Consider the following 12,913-nt stretch of genomic DNA (forward strand, 5'->3'; position numbering starts at 1 on the left):
AGTTACTTAACAGTACATACAAAGTAGTTTACTAAATGTGAAAATGACTGGACGTAAGGCTTAAATCCAGAATCCAAAAGGCAGAATTTTACATACAGGATAGGAGGTCACAAAGAATTCAGAAATGTAAGGATCTCGTCTCTAAGTCATTTTGCCCCTAAATATCTGACTGCCTATTATATTAAGATCAAGGACCAAGAAATTAGAAACTGCCATTTACTGCTTACTGCTAAAATGATGTGCACAATCTTAATCTTCACATCAGTACTAACACAATTACTGTATGTTGTATGTTTTTTGATATTCGTAGAATTTAAAACTGCATAGGAATGAATGACAAGGGTAGAAGAACAGACAGGTCATACTGCAAATAGCTTTGGGGACCTAACTGAGGAATCTGAACTCTATCCAGAGACTACAAATATGTTGTACGAAAGGAGATCAGGCATTTCCATTTTAGCGCAATCCTTTAGAAAGCAATAAAGCAGTCTGAACTAATGCTGAATAGAATAGAGAAACTCAATTAAAGAATAATTAGACTATAAATACTGGTGATGATGTGGAGAAACTGGATAGACCACCCATTGCCAGTGGGAGTCTAAAATGGTCCACCCACGCAGGAAGATAGTAAGGCAGTTTCCTTACAAGACTAAATATGAAGCTATCATATGACCAAGCAATTAGAGTCCTATTCTAAAAGCAAAGACTCATTATTATTTTTTTAAAAAAATCTAAGACACAACCCAATGCTCTTCAACAATTTAAAAACTAGATAAACTCATTCTATAGAATATTATTCAGTAATAAAAGGGAAAAAAATCATTGAAAAAAGGAGTAACTTGAATAAATCTGAAGGGAATTAGGCAAAATAAGTCAGTTCTAAAAAGTTACCTACTCACTCTTACTATTATTATTATTATTATTATTAATATATTTTGATTTTTCAAGACAGGGTTTCTCTGTGTAGCCCTCGCTGTCCTGAATCTTCTTCTGTAGACCGGGCTGGCCTCAAACTCAAGAGCTCAATCTACCTGCTTCTAACTCCTGAGTGCTGCGATTAGAGGTAAGTGCCACCACTGCCGGGCCTCATGTAATAATCTTGAAGTGACAAAATGAAACAAACAGAACCAGGGTTAGAATCTGTAGGCAGTTAAGAATTGAGAAAGGGTGAGAAGGAGGAAAGGATAGTTATAAAACAATAGTAGGGGCTGGCTGGTGGTGAAACTGTTTTTGAATCTTTACTATAGTAACAAACATACAAACCCATGTATGTGAAAAAATTCCGAACTAAATACACACATAAAAACCCAGAAATTTGGGAATTAAAATAGCAGCATCTAACTAATACCAACGTAATGGTAGTGATATTGTACTATATAATCTGACAAGATGTTATACTATTATAGCAAACCTGAGACTGTATCATGTCTTACAATGGCATAAACATCTACAATTATCCCCAAAAAACAAAACAAAAAACCAAAAAAAAACAGAACACGGTAATAATCTACGTAAGAAGTAATATAAAGTCAACTAAGACTGCAGCACGGAGTAGAAGCAGCACATCTGACAGCAGCTGAGGGTGGTGAGCAGCAGTAGTGCACAGCTCTCATCTGCAGCTGCTCTTCTGAAAACACATTCTTGCTCAATCATGATGAGGACAGAGAAGCAAAAGCTATGACCTATGAGGAAAAACCTGACTTTCTTACCAAACAGGTACAAACATGCCACATATACCTGTCTTCTTAGAACTCACTGGATCTCCTTAAAGACTACATTTAGCTGTACCAATATTTCTCAAACTTCAGCACTGGAGACAGTTTGGGCTTCATAATCCACAGTTGTGAGAAATGGCCTGTGGATTTTAGAATACTAGCAGCACCTTTGATTTATATTTAGGATATGCTAGGAGCAATACTCAAACCCACTGGTGACAGTCAGACACTGTCACATGGTCCCTCAAAGACAATTAATTACACTGAGAACCACTGGTCTAGGCTGGTGAAAATAAAGATGAAGACCTCAAATCTGGTAAATGGTACAGACAGTGTTCCTGAGAAGTCAGAGAACATTAACTGAAAGGAAGGAAGGAAGAAAGAAAGGAAGGAAAGGAAGAAAAAAAAAGTCCCAAAGCCAGGCACCAAGGTAATCCCAGCATCCAGGAGGCAAAGGCAGGAAGAACACTTGAACTCAGTTGGGCAACATAGGGCGACAAAAAGTGAACAAATAAAGTTTGCTCATGAATCAAAATGAGGAATGTTAGTATAACACATACAAAGATAAATGATCATCTTAACTGCCTTTAAAAAGGAAAAAATATTTAAAACGACAACATGGGAAGGGAGATTGTAGTAATATTTAATTTGTATTTAATAAGTAAAGCTTGCCTGAAGTTCATAGAGTAAAATAGCCGCACCGATCAGCCTTACACACACCTTTCATCTCAGTAGTCATGCTAGTTTGTCACAAAATCCAGGCAGTAGTCGTGTATGCCTTTAATCCCGGCCCTAGAGAGGAATATAAAACGAGTGGAGACGAGGTTCCTGGAGGCGGGATCGCCGTTTTGGACTGAGGTAGAGGTGAGAGTCAGTGGCTGGCTGTTTTGCTTTTCTAACCTTCAGGTTGAACTCCAATTTCTGTCTCTGAGTTTTTATTAATCATGCTACAGGAGATGTCTGATATCACATTAGTATAAGAAGTCTTTTGTGGAGTTCAGACTTTATGAAAGTTTATTGACCTCCATTTAAAAGGCTATATATATACAAAAGTTCTGGGCACTGGCTGGGAGTTCAAATAGGTGTTGAAAAGCAAGGATGTGTCCCTTCTAAGAGAACTGATCACTTTTCAAGAATCATAAGTAAAATGAAAGAAGAAATAACGGTTGTCAAGATTCTTATAGATACAAGTTAGACAAACAGCTTCTGACCTTAATTCAGAAAACTTTCTTCTATAAGATAATATCTTCTTAAAAAGGGGTTTCAACGTCTCTAATCCATCTGGTAAACTGTTTTATTAATGCCATTAACAAATAATAAAATATAAATCAAGAGTGACCTGGACAAGGTACTGCTACAACATCTAGTTCTACAGGTGAATAGGTAGAATTTTTTAATCAGGGTTTTTCAAACAACTACATTCAAAAGAAATTAAGTTTTATAGTATAAAAAGAATTTCATTCCTAAAACCACTGACATTCCCTTTGATTTATCTTATCGATCAAATACCTTTTAGTATTTGAATTAGCTCCAATGTTTTCTAGTCAATATTTAAGAATGAAAAAACTGAATAAAGAAATAAAGAACAATTTGAGTGTTTTCTTCCTCTCATATTTTATAACAAGAATTCTTAAGCTGAAGTCCATGTCTTTACAAAATAAGTGAAAATATTAAAACTCCAGGAAAATTTTACATATGTACTTTTCCAGGAGCAACATTCAAATCTTTCTTCAGATTTTCAATGATTAAAAATAATTTCCAAAGTTCAAAACAATTCTTTTATGCAAAGTATGAGAACTGTTCCTTATATCTGGATAACACTAAATAGAATCACAAGATCACGTTTTCATACCCATGCATTCTATGTTAAGCACTGGAAACATGAAAAATTACTTTTAATTAAAAACCTTTCTACTGAAGTCTGCCTTGTTTTGTTTTGAAACAAGGCCTTACTACAACAGACCAAACGGGTTCAGGGTCCTCCTGCCGCAGTCCCTCAAGTGCAGAGATCTCACAGGCATGTGCCACTACATCCAGCTTTGTTTTTTTAAGTCATAAATTAATTTCTATTTATCTGAGGATCCCTTCAACACATCAGCTGAGTCATCAAGAAAACATTAGAGCTAAAAATCATAAAAATGTATCTGCCGTTTTTCCAGGATTGAATAAGATCATTTAAAATACATTAAAGTTAATAGTATATAAACCAGAAATGCTATAAATTTATCTGACTTACAATAGTAACAGCTGTTCATCTATATATTAGAGCACAGTATCCTGCATTATAAAAGTGCCTCCTTGACACACACTGTATTCTTAACAATCATAATTAATCTCATACAGAAAAGAAACTAATAAATAGGTCTCAGTAAAATAAATTAGAAATATACTTTAAAAATTAAGCATATTTCAATCTATACCTGAAAAGAAATAAATCATTCAAATGTATAGTGTGGAACAGAACATGCTCAAGGAATAACAAAGTGGAAATAACTAAATTATAATCTGAATTTATATAGTATCATAAACTGGTGTGACCAGCACTGAAATGCTATTAAAGAAACCAATCATAAAACTGCTTGTCACTCATGTTGCCCAAGATATTCTCAAACTCCTAGGCTCAAGAGGCTCAGGGAATCTTCTGGTCTCAGCCTCACAAGTAGCTGGGCTACACAGGCACAGCAACATGCATGTAACATATGCCACATGTATGGCAAATAAACATTATACAAATCATAAACCCCAAACACCTAGCTAATGATTGAAAAGATCGTTTTAGCCTATCAGTATTAAAATAATAAAAATAACAACTAAAGCCAATGTTTTCCAGGTAAGACAAAGATACAGGAACATTCAGAAGTTCTGTTACACCTTGCTGAAAATAATTTAAAAACAATTTTACTAGAGTTAATTCCTTGAGAAACAGTTTTATCTGTATTAACTTCTAACAGTGATCAGTCATATAGAGTATTCAGTAAAACTTTATTGAATAGAATAAGTAAACTCTTAGGAAACAAATTATAATTACAATCCAGGTTCTTTTGCTAATATGTATATTTTTTTACTGTGATACAAAATAAGAACTTTCATTTATACTAAATCTGACTGATCACACTGCAGCATATCATTAGGTCAGGAGTATGAATTATAAATATAATATCAATAGTTTCCTCTATAATAGACATTCTAGTTTATCCTTCAGAAATTACTCAGTGCTCTTGAGATAAAAGCTCAGACACAAATTCTGTAGTGTATTTCTATCCTTCTGACTCAATTCATGTCAAACACACAAAAAATGTTGTTAGTTGGATGGTTGATGAAAAAAAACTTTCTCATCTTCCTAAACATACTTTCTATATAAAGGTGACTCAGGATCCCTAAGAGTAGAACTCCAAAGCAATAACAGTTAAGTAACTGACATCTTTATCAACTGCTCATTTTAGGGAATAAGTATTTCCCCAAAAAGGCTAGAAATTAAAAAAAAAAAAACCTTTAAATAGTTTAAAAGTTTTGTTAAATGAATACCTGCATACCTGCAGTAAATTCAATCCCCAGCTGGTGAGGGAAGTTTTTCTATATATGTGTTGCTTTTATTGGTTAATGAATAAAGAAGCCGTTTTTGGCCAATGCTTAACAGAATATAGCCAGGCTGGAAGAGATAGAGATAGAGAGAGAAGGGAGTCAGAGAGAAGCCATGTAGCCCTGATGGAGACAGATGCCCCAAGGAACTTTACCTGGTAAGCCACAGCCATGTGGATATACAGATTAACAGAAATGGTTAATTTTAGATATGAGTTAGCCAGAAATACACTTAAGCTATTGGCCAAACAGTACTGCAATTAATACAGATTTCTGTGTGATTATTTTGGGAGTCTGGGTGGATGGGAAATGAACGAGCAGACTCCAACAACACACAGCACTACCAAAAAAAGCAAAACAACAACAACAAAAAACAAAACAAAAACATGGAGGATACATCCTTCAAGACCTTAGTCAAGATGTCAAGAAGTTAACTGATGCACACTAAAAGGTGAAAGCATTTTCCCCTCAACTTATATTGGGTATATATTTAAAATTTTTTATATAGTTTATTACATTTATATCTAAAAAGGAAGATTTACACATCAAGTGAAAATGATGTGGGGGAGATTCCAGAAATTAGCATAAAAGGCAGATGGCACAGCAGCAGAAAGACTGGCAGCCTAGTCTACCTGATGTTCACTCAAACATGGGAGCACGCTCTGAAAAGTCCACGATGTAGGAATGTGGGAGGGACAGGTACTATGTTAATGACCCATAATAGGTCACCTTGGCCCATTCCCCCTTTTGTCCTCTGGGTGCCAGCCAGTTTGCAGGTGGAATATGGCACACTTCCCACCTCTTTTGTATCTTCCTTGAATAAATCATATGCTTTCCTTAACTATCCACATGTCTCTGTAAAATTCATTGTAGAGAGGCACAAGAATTTGGAAACTCCGGCTTCTATCCTCTAGACTGACATTTACTCCAATAACAAAGAATTTATCAATTTTTTCATATAACATATTCTGATCATGTTTCCCCTCTCCTATCTCCTCCCACATCCTTCCCCACCTCCACACCAACTCAATTCTCTGTGTGCTCTGGAGGGCAGAGAGCTCAAACAAAACAAAAAGTCAATAAAACAAAAATCTTGGAGCCTTGGGCATGAGGACTGCTTCAGGTGTGGCTGATACATGTAATGACACTCCATTATTAAAAAAACCTGACTTTTCCCTGGGCCAGTAGGTATAAATTGCAAATAGCTTCTTGGTTAGGGGTGAGACCCTGTGTTTACTGCCCTTTCAGTGCTGGAACCCCATCTGACCTGAACATCTTCAGGTTCAATAGCATTTTTTTTAAAAGGCAGTTTATTTAATAAAGATTCTTGAGGCTGTAAATACATCTATTTCTAAACTTAAGACTTATTATATTCTAAAGAATGTACTTTGCCAACCAAGTTTTCATTCATTCCTAAATTAGTAGTCTTTCCAAGATGAAATTCTATTGACCATTTTCCCTCTCCATGTACCACTATCACGATACTTTTTCTTCCTTAACTTGTTTACAGAGGAACTACATATATTGAATTTTTAATATTAAGCCACCTTCTGCATATGCAGCATAAGCCCAAACTGTTCATTTTTTTTTCTTTTCTTTTCTTTTTTCCACTGCCTGGTCCCTAATCCCTCATCTGAAAGTCAGTCTTGCATGGCGAGGCATGCCTTTAATCCTAGCACTTGGGAGGTAGACATTGGAGGAGCAAGAGTTTAGGACAAGCCTTTGTTAACAAGACCCTGTCTCAAAACAAAAGTCAAATTTATAGGGAAGGGTCTGTGAACCTGTTATTTTATTTAAGAATTTTGTATAAATACTCATGAATATAACTGATATGTAACATTTCTTTCTTATACCTTCACTATCTGGTTACAAAATTAAGGACAATTACAAGAACAAAGAATGTATGCCTTTACTTTCTATTCTCTGAAATAATTTGTGCAACACCAGAATGACCTACCTGTCCCATAAAATTATCTGGAACAGGTTATTTCTTTGGTGAGAAAATTTAACTGCTACCTCACAATTAAGTCAAACCTCTCTTATTTAGGCAAATTATAAAACTATATCTTTAGATGTTTGTCTTCTTTAAATTTTCAAAGCAGTATGCACAAAACTGATAGCACTCCCTGGTATCTTGTTTTCATGCACCTCTAACTATATATATATATATATATATATATATATATATATATATATATATATATATATATATATATCCTTCTCTATATATTTAAAATTTTCAAATATATTTTTATTAGTTCACCAAGCATTTTTGAACTTGTTTTGGTCATATTCACCTATACCATCCTTTTTATTCTAAAGTGCTATTTATGGCTTCTGTATTTCCCCAATCGAGCCAGCTCTATCTATTTTCTAGTCTTTCCAAAGAATCAACTTTTAGTGCTGATTTCCCATGTGGTCTCTGAACCTGGATCCCTTTATAACTAAATGATTACATAAATCTCTTCCCTAACAGCAACATAAATTAGGACACATTGCAATGCCTTGAGCATTCCTTATTTGAAATGCTTGGCACCAAGAATGTTTCATATCTCATTATTTTTCTAAATTTTGGAGTATCTGCATAGATAAGTTATCTTGAGAATGAGATTCAAGACTAAACATCAAAGTCATTTGTTTCACATATACCTTATAACAGTAAAGGTAATTTTGCGATCCTATTACACACAAGCCTTGGTTAGTACCAAATTGGCTCTACAGTTCAGTAAAAGCCCTTATAAATGTAATACTAATATTTCAGTACCTATTAAGACAATTTCTATATCATCTTTCACTTAATCTAGCCAGTTTGACGTTTCTGCATAATTGAAAATTTTTCTCCACTTAAAATTTGTTCTTAAAACATATAAAAAATAAAACCACTGATTTGTTTTTCTTCAAGTTGGTGACTAGCATTCTAACCATCCTTTTCTACTCTATACACCAAAAAAAAAAAAATGTTTAGTTGGACTACAGTATGACAAAATAACAATTCTTTATTTTCCTCTCCAACAAATTTAATGTATCCTAGATACTGCTTTACATAAATGTTCCTCACATCAGTGCTAAGTATGATATCTCTGTTTTCCTAGATGAACATGCAGAGGTTGAAGAGTAAGCAGCTGAGCCTGAATTCAAAACCAGAAAAGTGTGGGTCTATAGAATACCAAACAGTACCTATTCTTGTCTGAAGTGTGAAAACTACAGTCTAGAACAACGTATATGACTAAAAGCCTTACAAACCTAAAACCTTCAATAAAACAATTTCTTCACTGTTTTTAAAAGTTCAAATATACAAACTAAGGACCTAATAATTAAAACAATGTTACATCAAAGTCTAACACATCTCTGAAAAAAAGTCTGGAAGATGGCTGAGAATGTGACTTTAAGCAAATAGGAGAGTAAAAACGTAACTTAAAGCAAATTCAACACTAGGACAAATGTAAAAATGACTGATGTTCAAACAATGAAATCTAAATTCACAGGAGATAGCAATCACTGGTCATTAATATCCCTTAATATAAATGGACTCAACTCACTTATTAAAAAGGCACAGGCTAACAGATTGGATACAAAAACAGAATCTATCCTTCTTCTGCATACAAGAAACACACCTCAACCTCTTCGAAGACAGACAGACATCATCTCAGAGTAAAGGATTGGGAAAAAATATTCCAATCAAATGGACCTAAGAAACAAGTGGGTGTAGCTATCCTAATATCTAACCAAATAGACTTCAAGCTAAAATGAATCAAAAGAGACAAAGAAGGACATTTCATATTAGTCACAGGAAAAGTCCATCAGGAGGAAATCTCAATACTGAACATCTATGCCCCAAATACAAGGGCAAGCTCATATGTCAAAGAAACACTTCTAAAGCGTAAATCATACATTAAACCCCACATAGTAATATTCGGAGACTTTAACACTCCACTCTCACCACTGGACAGGTCAGTCAGACAAAAAATGAAGAGAGAAAGGAACTAAGAAATGTTATGACTCAAATGGATTTAGCAGACATCTATAGAATATTCCATCCAAAAATAAAAGGAAATACCTTCTCGCAGCACCTAATGGAACCTTCTCAAAAACTGACCACATAGTAGGTAACAAAACAAACCTCAACAAATACAAAAAATTTGGAACACCACCATGTACCTTATCAGATCACCATGGTTTAAAACCAGAAGACAACAGCAATACTAATTCCAGAAGCCCACAAACACATGGAAATTAAGCAAATGCTCACCTGAATCATCAATGGGTCAAGACAGAAATAAAGGGAAAAATTAAAGACTTCCTAAAATTGAATAAAAATGACCACACAACATATCTAAATTTACGGGACACAATGAAAGCAGTGTTAAGAGGAAAGTTCATAGCACTAAATGCCAACATAAAGAAGCTGGAAAAATCCCACACTAGTGAATTAACAGAACATTTGAAAACTTTAGAACAAAAAGAAGCAAACTCACCCAAGAGAACTAGACAGCAGGAAATGATCAAACTGAAAGCTGAAATCAACAAAACAGAAACAAAGAAAATACAAAGAATCAATGAGACAAAGAGTTGGTTCTTCCAGAAAAAAAAAAAAATCAACAAAATAGACAAACCTTTATCTAAACTAACCAAAAAGCAGAGAGAGAATATCCAAACTAGCAAAATCAGAAATTAAAAGAGGGACATAACAACAGACACAGAGGAAATACAGAGAATCATCAGGTCATATTTTGAAAACCTGTACTCCACAAAATTGGAAAACTTAAAGGAAATGGACAACTTTCTGGATAAATATCACTTGCCAAAATTAAATCAAGACCAGATAAGCAAATTAAACAGACCTATAAGTGCTGAAGAAATAAAAACAGTCATCAAAAGTCTCCCAATCAAAAACAGTACAGGACCAGATGATTTCAGCTCAGAATTCTACAAGATTTTCAAAGAAGAATTAATATTACTACTCCTCAAATTACTCCACACAATAGAAACAGAAGGAACATTGCCAAACTTTTTATGAGGCTACAATTACCGTGATACCCAAGCAACAGAAAGACATTACTTTTCAAATTACAAACCAATCTCACTCATGAACATTGATGCAAAAATACTAAATAAAATATTGGCAAATCGAATTCAAGAACACATCAGGGGGGCTGGAGAGATGGCTCAGAGGTTAAGAGCACTGACTGCTCTTCCAGAGGTCCTGAGTTCAATTCCCAGCAACCACATGGTGGCTCACAACCATCTGTAATGAGGTCTGGTGCTCTCTTCTGGCCTGCAGGCATACATGGATGCTGAACACTGTGCACATAATAAATAAATCTTTAAAAGAAAAACACACACACATCAGAACCATTATCCACCATGATCAAGTCGGTTTCATCCCAGAGATGCAGGGATAAGGTTCAACATATAAAAATCAGTCAACGTAATCCACCATATAAACAAACTGAAAAACAAAAACCATATGATCATCTCATTAGGATCCTCAGCTTAACCTCCAAATGCTTAAAACAAGCAAACACACCCACACTTCATGCTCAAGCAAGACGAGATAAATGTAACACACCCAGGAAATCTGATGAAGAGCATACAGGAACTTTTTTTTTTTAACTATTCCTTCAACTACTATTTAAGCTGAAATTATACTTGAGGATGGAGAGCTGGAGCAGTTGGTAAAGTGCCTATTGCATAAGCACATAAGCTTGAATTCTGATCAACTACCACATAAAAACTGGCCTCAATTGTTAACACCTATTATCCCAGTGCTAGCAAGGCAAACAGGCAAATTCCTGAAGCTCACTGGCTAGACAGCGTAGGCAACTGGTGAGCTCCAGGTTCGGTGAAAGACCCTATTTCAAAAGACAGAGAACAAGCCAGGAAGACAGCAAATATCAACCTCTGGCTTCCACAGGCATGCATGTATGCATGTATACACGTATACACACACACACAGTCTGTGTCCCTCTCAAAAGATAGCAAAAACAATTAGCATTTGTGAACCAGAGCATAAATAAATACACATAAAGACAATACTGAAGTGGAAAGACTACAAATCAATGGTTCTCAGCCTGTGGGCTGAGTTATCCTGCATATCAGGTATTTACATGATTCATAACAGTAGCAAAATTACAGTTGTGAAACAGCAACAAAATAATTTTATAGTTGGGGTCACCACAACATGAGGAACTGTATTAAAGGGTTGCAGCATTAGGAAGGCTGAGAACCACTGCTATAGATGCTTAACATTTATGAAAATTTGAATAACAAAGTTGAGTATTCCTTATTTAAACTGCTTGGAACCAAGAGTGTTTCATCTCAATTTTTGTCTCATTTTGTGATGTCTGCATATATAAAATGAGTTATCTTGAGGATGAAATTCAAAGCTAAACATCAAATTCATTTATGTTTCACATATAACTTATAAACAGTGTAAAGTTCATTTTGTAAGTATTTCTAGTTTTCATTGTAACCTATTAGATATGGTCAGATATAAATTTTTTCCATGGGCAGCTTTATGTCGAGACCCAAAGGTTTCGGATTTTGAAGCATTTTCGATTTTGATTTTTCATATTAAAGATGCTCAATTTATGTAAATTAGCAGAAAATAGGATTTGGTAATGATAAAAGGTATTAAGACATGACTGAGTGTGGGGGTATAGGCCTATAATTTCGGGAGCCAAGGCAGGAACACCACAAGTTCAAAGCCAACCTTGAGTACACACTTGAAAACTAACCTAAGGGACATAAGTCCCTATTTCAAAAACAAAACCTAAACAACAAAACCCACCTCAGACTATAGGCAAGGCTACTAACAATAAAAGGTTGTATGCGCAAGATGCCAGAGATATATACAGTCAGAATCATGTGTCATGAGGTCATAAGAGTATATGTTACATGTCTAGGCTAAATGAAAAGACAATTTAAATGTTTAGTCTACCAAAGAAGAAAAAGTTTAAAGAAAGCTTATAGTTTAAGCTTTTAAAATATCTATCAAAGTTATGATGGTCAGTTTACTATATGCCAAAAAACTAGAGTATTATAATTACTAAGAATATCTTTATCTTTAATTGGGTCTTATAAACCGCAATCAGATATAGGAACTTTATATTAACAGTTTATTAAGACCATGAATTTAATTGATGAAATGCTCAACAGATTAGAATAAAAATATAGCGAATACTATCTTAATAACCATAAAATCCTTGAATGAAGGCTTATATGAAATCAAGTCACATAGTAATAGAACTTCCTGAAATACTGTGAAAAATAAGTAGAAAGCATTAACTGTAACTTTAATACAAATCTGATACACATAAAGGGCCTAATGTTTATAGCATTAAATAAATTAAGTTAATGAAAATGTAAAATACAAAATAAACATCTACTCACAATTTTCATGCTGAAAAATATACTCAAACTTTTTTTTTAAAAAAAATATAGACCACTACACAAATTTGCGTGTCATCCCTGCACATCAGCCATACTAATCTTCTCTGTATCATTTCACTTTTAGCATATGTATTACCAAAGCGAGCACTAAACTCAAACTTCTATTCCAAAAAAGAAATAAAATGCATGTTTACAAATCTGCCCTAACAAAATATTTTAAATTTTTA

The 12,913-nt window shown here is 34.4% G+C and overlaps 1 protein-coding gene and 1 non-coding gene across 4 annotated transcripts in view; both read right to left on the bottom strand.

Moving 5' to 3' along the window:
- Arhgap5 (Rho GTPase activating protein 5) overlaps positions 1–12,913 on the bottom strand; it is a 70,673-nt gene that overhangs the window by 40,304 nt on the left and 17,456 nt on the right. The gene's annotated exons all lie outside the window — the stretch shown is intronic.
- LOC125388110 (U6 spliceosomal RNA) lies at positions 12,728–12,834 on the bottom strand. The gene has a single exon (XR_007228123.2). It is a non-coding gene; the product is annotated as a U6 spliceosomal RNA (small nuclear RNA).

This window comes from Myodes glareolus, chromosome 11, assembly GCF_982192425.1.
Source record: "Myodes glareolus chromosome 11, mMyoGla1.1, whole genome shotgun sequence".
NCBI lineage: Eukaryota > Metazoa > Chordata > Mammalia > Rodentia > Cricetidae > Myodes > Myodes glareolus.